Genomic DNA, 7,958 nt, shown 5'->3' with positions numbered 1-7,958 from the left:
TGCAAGTGGATCCCTCCACTTTAAGAAGACGCCTGAAGAGGAACATGAGCTTATAAACATGGTTGCCAACAACCAGTATATGTACACCTCTGAGAGGAACTCTATGAATAACGGGGCTACCCAGAAGAGAGGCATCCTAGAAGTAGGCACTTGAGTGGGACGCAGAGCTCTAAGGCTTACTGTCCAGAGACAGCCTATGAGTTAGACGTAGGTGATAATGCCTGGACACCCATGGAGGAGGTGAACTACATGGGAAACCCCTCCAGAAACTCCAACAATAATTCCTATTCGAATACTTTCAATCAGGGATGGAAGAACCACCCTAATTTTGGGTGAAAAGATCAACAGCAGCCTCAACAAGGCTTCAATAATAACTAGGGTAGAATGAACCAGAACAGGTTCAGTAACAGACCATTCGAACCCTCTCAGCAACAGATGGAGACACCCAGGCAGAGCCTCTCTGACTTGGCCGTTATAGTCTCTAACCTGTCCAAGACCATGCACAGTTTCATGACTAAACCTAGGTCTTCTATTCGAAACTTGGAGATACAAGTTGGTCAGTGGTATGCGAAATTGTTACTCAGGTTGTGAATTATTGTTCGAAATTGATTCCCTGGTGATGACACCAAAAACGGATGCACAGAACCATGGTCTAAACATATCTTCACAACTTCGCATAACTAACCAGCAAGTGCACTAGGTCGTCCAAGTAATACCTTACGTGAGTAAGGGTCGAATCCCACGGAGATTGTTGGTATGAAGTAAGCTATGGTCACCTTGTAAATCTCAGTCAGGCGGATATAAAATATTACTGGGGTTTTCGAAAATCAATTAATAAAAGAAGGATAGAAATACTTATGTAAATCATTGGTGAGAATTTCAGATAAGTGTATGGAGATGCGTTCGTTCCTCTGAACCTCTGCTTTCCTGCTGTCTTCATCCAATCAGTCTTACTCCTTTCTATGGCTGGCTTTATGCAAGGGAATCACCGTTGTCAGTGGCTACATCCCCTCCTCTTGTGAATATGGTCCAAGAAGCTCTGTCACGGCACGGCTAATCATCTGAGGTTCCCGATCATGCTGGAATAGGATTCACCCTCCTTTTGCGTCTGTCACTACGCCTAGCACTCGCGAGTTTGAAGCTCGTCACAGTCATTCAATCATTGAATCCTACTCGGAATACCACAGATAAGGTTTAGAATTTCCGGATTCTCTTGAATGCCGCCATCATTCTAGCTTACACCACGAAGATTCTGATTAAGAGATCTAAGAGATACTCATTCAATCTAATGTAGAACGGAAGTGGTTGTCAGGCACGCGTTCATGGGGAATGATGATGATTGTCACGTTCATCACATTTAGGTCGAAGTGCGAATGAATATCTTAGAAGCGGAATAAGTTGAATTGAATAGAAAACAGTAGTACTTTGAATTAATCTTTGAGGAACAGCAGAGCTCCACACCTTAATCTATGGAGTGTAGAAACTCTACCGTTGAAAATACATAAGTGATAATGGAGTTCATTGGTCTCGGCCCCAGAGGGGAACCGGAGTAACCAAGACTGCTATGATTCGAAGATAAAACTCAAGATCTCTAATACAATAGTAAAATGTCCTATTTATAATAAACTAGCTACTAGGGTTTACAAAAGTAAGTAATTGATGCATAAATCCACTTCCGGGGCCCACTTGGTGTGTGCTTGGACTGAGCTTGAAGTCTACACGTGGAGAGGTCATTCTTGGAGTTGAACGCCAGCTTTTGTGCCATTTTGGGCGTTGAACTCCACTTTGCAACTTGTTTCTGGTGCTGGACGCCAGAATTGGGCAGAGAGCTGGCGTTGAACGCCAGTTTGAGTCGTCTAAACTTGAGCAAAGTATGGACTATTATATATTTCTGGAAAGCCCTGGATGTCTACTTTCCAACGCAATTAGAAGCGAGCCTTTTTGAGTTCTGTAGCTCCAGAAAATCCATTTTGAGTGCAGGGAGGTCAGAATCCAACAGCATCAACAGTCCTTCTTCAACCTCTGAATCTGATTTTTGCTCAAGTCCCTCAATTTCAGCCAAAAAATACCTGAAATCATAAAAAAACACACAAACTCATAGTAAAGTCCAGAAATGTGAATTTAACATAAAAACTAATGAAAACATCCCTAAAAGTAACTAGATTCTACTAAAAATATACTAAAAACAATGCCAAAAAGCGTATAAATTATCCGCTCATCACAACACCAAACTTAAATTGTTGCTTGTCCCCAAGCAACTGAAAATCAAATAGGATAAAAAGAAGAGAATATACTATAAATTCCAAACTATCAATGAAACATAGCTCCAATTAGATGAGCGGGACTTGTAGCTTTTTGCCTCTTGAATAGTTTTGGCATCTCACTTTATCCATTGAAGTTCAGAATGATTGGCTTCTATAGGAACTCAGAGTTCAGATAGTGTTATTGATTCTCCTAGTTCAGTATGATGATTCTTGAACACAGCTATTTTATGAGTCTTGGCCGTGGCCCTAAGCACTTTGTTTTCCAGTATTACCACCGGATACATAAATGCCACAGACACATAATTGGGTGAACCTTTTCAGATTGTGACTCAGCTTTGCTAAAGTCCCTAATTAGAGGTGTCCAGGGTTCTTAAGCACACTCTTTTTTTGCTTTGGACCTTGACTTTAACCGCTCAGTCTCAAGTTTTCACTTGACACCTACACGCCACAAGCACATGGTTAGGGACAGCTTTGGTTTAGCCGCTTAGACCAGGATTTTATTCCTTTAGGCCCTCCTACCCACTGATGCTTAAAGCCTTGGGATCCTTTTTATTTGCCCTTGCCTTTTGGTTTTAAGGGTTACTGGCTTTTTGCTCTTGCCTCTTGGTTTTAAGAGCTTTTGGCTTTTTCTGCTTGCTTTTTCTTTCTATTTTTTTCGCCTATTTTTTTTCTTTTTTTTTTCTGCAAGCTTTGTTCTTTGCTACTTTTTCTTGCTTCAAGAATCATTTTTATGATTTTTCAGATTATCAAATAACATGTCTCCTAGTCATCATTCTTTCAAGAGCCAACATATTTAACATTCATAAACAACAACTTCAAAAGACATATGCACTGTTCAAGCATTCATTCAGAAAACAAGAAGCATTGTCACCACATCAATATAATTAAGCTAAGTTCAAGGATAAATTCAAAACTCATGTACTTCTTGTTCTTTTGAATTAAAACATTTTTCATTTAAGAGAGGTGATGGATTCATAGGACATTCATAACTTTAAGACAAAGTTACTAACTACTAATGATCATGTAATGAAGACACAAACATAGATAAGCACTTAACATAGAAAACGAAAAACAGAAGAAATAAGAACAAGGAATGAATCCACCTTAGTGATGGTGACGTTTCCTTCTTGAGGAACCAATGATGTCCTTGAGCTCTTCTATGTCTCTTCCTTGTCTTTGTTGCTCCTCCCTCATTGCTTTTTGATCTTCTCTAATTTCATGAAGGATGATGGAGTGCTCTTGATGTTTCACCCTTAGTTGTCCCATGTTGGAACTTAATTCTCCTAGGGAGGTGTTGATTTGCTCCCAATAGTTTTGTGGAGGAAAATGCATATAAGGCATCTCCGGGATCTCATGGTGATGAGCTTCCTGCGCCTCTTGAGCTCCATGAATGGGCTCTCTTGCTTGCTCCATCTTTTTCTTAGTGATGGGCTTCTCTTCCTCAATGTGAATGTCTCCTTCTATGGAAGCTCCAGCTGAGTAACATAGATGGCAGATAAGATGAGGAAAAGCTAGCCTTGCCCCAGGAGAGGGCTTTTCGGCTATTTTATAGAGTTCAAGGGAGATGACTTCATGAACCTCTACTTCTTCTCCAATCATGATGCTATGGATCATGATGGCCCGATCCACAGTAACTTCAGATCGGTTGCTAGTGGGGATGATGGAGCGTTGGATGAACTCCAACCATCCTCTAGCCACAGGCTTGAGGTCCAATCTTCTTAGTTGAACCGGCTTGCCTTTGGAGTCAATCTTCCATTGAGCTCCTTCCACACATATGTCCATGAGGACTTGGTCCAACCTTTGATTAAAGTTGACCCTTCTAGTGTAGAGGCGTTCATCTCCTTGCATCATAGGCAAGTTAAACGCCAACCTCACATTTTCCGGACTAAAATCCAAGTATTTCCCCCGAACCATTGTAACATAGTTCTTTGGATCTGGGTTCTTACTTTGATCATGGTTCTTGGTGATCCATGCATTGGCATAGAACTCTTGAACCATTAGGATGCCGACTTGTTGGATGGGATTTGTTAGAACTTCCCAACCTCTTCTTTGAATTTTATGTCGGATCTCCAGATACTCATTTCTTTTGAATTTGAAAGGGACCTCGGGGATCACCTTCTTCTTGGCCACAACATCATAGAAGTGGTCTTGATGAGCTTTGGAGATGAATCTTTCCATCTCCCATGACTCGGAGGTGGAAGTTTTTGTCTTCCCTTTTCCCTTTTCTAGAGGATTCTCCGGTCTTAGGTGCCATCAATGGTAATGGAAAAACAAAAAGTTTATGCTTTTACCACACCAAACTTAGAATATTGCTCGCCCTCGAGCAAGAAAATAAAGAATTAGATGATGAAGAAGAAGAAAAGATGGAGAAGAGGGGGGATGTGTGTTTCGGCCAAGAAGAGAAGAGAGGGTTGTGTTGTGTGAAAATGAGGAAGAATGGAAGGCTTTATATAGGGAAGGGAGGGGGTTAAGGTTCGGCCATATGGGTAGGTTTGGGTGGGAAATTGATTTGAATTTTGAAGGTAGGTGGAGTTTATTGAGTAGGTTTATGGGGAAGAGTGGGTGGATGTGAGTGGTGAAGGGTTAACAGGGAAGAGAGATGGAGGTGATCATGAATGGAGAGAGAGAGAGAGGGTGAGGTGGGTGGGATCCTGTGGGGTCCACAGATCCTGAGGTGTTCAAGGATTTACAACCTTGCACAAAATTAGGCATGTAAAATGCCCTTGCATACAACTCTGGGCGTTCAGCGCCAGGTTGGTGCCCATTTTGGGCGTTCAACGCCCATTTGTTGCCCATTTCTGGCGTTGAACGCCAGAACCATGCTTGTTCTGGGCGTTCAGCGCCAGCTCTTCTCCAAGGTGCAATTCTGGCGTTCAGCGCCCAAATGCTGCCCATTTTGGGCGTTCAGCGCCCAGATACTGCCCATTTTGGGCGTTCAGCGCCAGAACCATGCTCTATTCTGGCGTTGAACGCCAGACAGGTGCTTCCTCCAAGGTGTGATTTTTCTTCCGCTGTTTTTGATTCTATTTCTAAATTTTTCGTTTATTTTGTGACTCTACATGATCATGAACCTAAGAAAACATGAAAAACAAAAATAAAATTAGATAAATAAACATTGGGTTGCCTCCCAACAAGCACTTCTTTAATGTCAATAGCTTGACAGTGGGCTCTCATGGAGCCTCACAGATGTGCAGAGCTTTGTTGAGACCTCCCAACACCAAACTTAGAGTTTGGATATGGGAGTTTGACACCAAACTTAGAGTTTGGTTGTGGCCTCCCAACACCAAACTTAGAGTTTGACTGTGGGGGCTTTGGTTGACTCTGCTTTGAGAGAAGCTTTTTCTGCTTCCTCTTCATGGATGCAGAGAGAGATCCTTGAGTTGTAAACACAAGGTTGTCCTTATTTAATTGAAGGATCAATTCTCCTCTGTCCACATCAATCACAGCTCTTGTTGTGGCTAGGAAAGGTCTTCCTAGGATGATGGATTCATCCTCTTCCTTTCCAGTATCCAGGACTATGAAATTAGCAGGGATGTAAAGGCCTTCAACCTTTACTAACACGTCCTCTACTTGTCCATAAGCCTGTTTTCTTGAATTGTCTGTCATCTCTAATGAGATTTTAGCAGCTTGCACCCCATAGATTCCCAGTTTCTCTATTACAGAGAGGGGCATGAGGTTTATCCTTGAACTAAGGTCACACAGAGCCTTAAAGATCATGGTGCCTATGGTACAAGGTATTATGAATTTTTCAGGATCCTGTCTCTTCTGAGGCAATGTCAGCTGATCCAGATCACCTAGTTTATTGGTAAACAAGGGAGGTTCATCTTCCCAAGTCTCAATACCAAATAATTTGGCATTTAGCTTCATGATTGCACCAAGGAACTTGGCAGTTTGCTCCTCAGTAACATCCTTATTCTCTTCAGAAGAGGAATACTCATCAGAGCTCATGAATGGCATAAGGAGGTTCAATGAAATCTCTATGGTCTCTAGATGAGCCTCAGAGTCCTTTGGTTCCTCAGAGGGAAGCTCCTTATTGATCACTGGACGTCCCAGGAGGTCTTCCTCCTTGGGATTCACGTCCTTCTCCTCTCTTGTGGGTTCGGCTATGGTAATTAATTCAATGGCCTTGCACTCTCCTTTTGGATTCTCTTCTGTATTGCTTGGGAGAGTACTAGGAGGGATTTCAGTGATCCTTTTACTCAGCTGGCCCACTTGTGCTTCCAAATTTCTAATGGAAGACCTTGTTTCATTCATGAAACTCACAGTGGCCTTCGATAGATTAGAGACTAAATTTGCTAAGCTAGATGGATTCTGCTCAGAATTCTCTATCTGTTGCTGAGTGGATGATGGAAAAGGCTTGCTATTGCTAAACCTGTTTCTTCCACCATTATTAAAGCCTTGTTGAGGCTTTTGATCCTTCCATGAGAGATTTGGGTGATTTCTCCATGATGGATTGTAGGTGTTTCCATATGGTTCACCCATGTATTTTAACTCTGCTATTGCAGGGTTCTCAGGATCATAAGCTTCTTCCTCAGAAGATGCCTCTTGAGTACTGTTGGATGCAGCTTGCATTCCATTCAGACTCTGAGAAATCATATTGACTTGCTGAGTCAATATTTTATTCTGAGCCAATATGGCATTCAGAGTATCAATTTCAAGAACTCCCTTCTTCATAGGCGTCACATTACTCACAGGATTCCTCTCAGAAGTGTACATAAACTGGTTATTAGCAACCATGTCAATGAGTTCTTGAGCTTCTGCAGGCGTTTTCTTTAGGTGAATGGATCCACCTGCAGAAGTATCCAATGACATCTTTGATAGCTCAGATAAACCATCATAGAATATATCCAGGATGGTCCATTCTGAAAGCATGTCAGAAGGACACTTTTTGGTCAGCTGCTTGTATCTTTCCCAAGCTTCATAGAGGGATTCACCTTCCTTCTGTCTGAAGGTCTGAACATCCACTCTAAGCTTGCTCAGCTTTTGAGGAGGAAAGAACTTGGCTAAGAAAGCCGTGACCAGCTTATCCCAAGAGTTCAGGCTATCTCTAGGTTGAGAGTCCAACCATATTCTAGCTTTGTCTCTTACAGCAAAAGGGAAAAGCATGAGCCTGTAGACTTCAGGATCTACTCCATTAGTCTTAACAGTATCACAGATCTGCAAGAATTCAGTTAAGAACTGAAAAGGATCTTCAGATGGAAGTCCATAAAACTTGCAGTTCTGCTGCATCAGAGAAACTAGCTGAGGTTTCAGCTCAAAATTGTTTGCTCCAATGGTAGGAATGGATATGCTTCTTCCATGTAAATTGGAATTAGGTGCAGTAAAGTCACCAAGCATTCTCCTTGCATTATTGTTGTTGGGTTCGGCTGCCATCTCCTTTACTTGTTCGAAATTTTCAATAAGGTTGTCTCTGGATTGTTGTAATTTAGCTTCTCTTAGTTTCCTCTTCAAAGTCTTTTCAGGTTCTGGATCAGCTCCAACAAGAATGTCTTTTTCTTTGTCCCTGCTCATAAGAAAGAGAAGAGAACAAGAAAAGAAGAGGAATCCTCTATGTCACAGTAAAGAGGTTCCTTATTGTTAGTAGAAGAAGAAAAGGAATAGGGGTGAAGAAGAATGAAGAATCCGAACACAAGGGTAAGGATAGGAGCAGTGATGTAAGAAGAGGAGATGTTAGTAGATGAATAAATAAATAGA

The 7,958-nt window shown here is 41.8% G+C and overlaps 1 non-coding gene across 1 annotated transcript; it reads left to right on the top strand.

Moving 5' to 3' along the window:
* Positions 1 to 7,130: 7,130 nt before the first annotated feature.
* Positions 7,131 to 7,238, top strand: LOC148565579 (small nucleolar RNA R71). Its single transcript, XR_015885114.1, has one exon. It is a non-coding gene; the product is annotated as a small nucleolar RNA R71 (small nucleolar RNA).
* The last annotated feature ends 720 nt before the right edge of the window (positions 7,239 to 7,958 follow it).

This window comes from Arachis ipaensis, chromosome B5 (assembly GCF_059453495.1).
Source record: "Arachis ipaensis isolate K30076 ecotype BB chromosome B5, ASM5945349v1, whole genome shotgun sequence".
NCBI lineage: Eukaryota > Viridiplantae > Streptophyta > Magnoliopsida > Fabales > Fabaceae > Arachis > Arachis ipaensis.
Note: the sequence above shows the minus strand (reverse complement) of the source record. Positions and strands in the feature narration are given on the sequence as shown.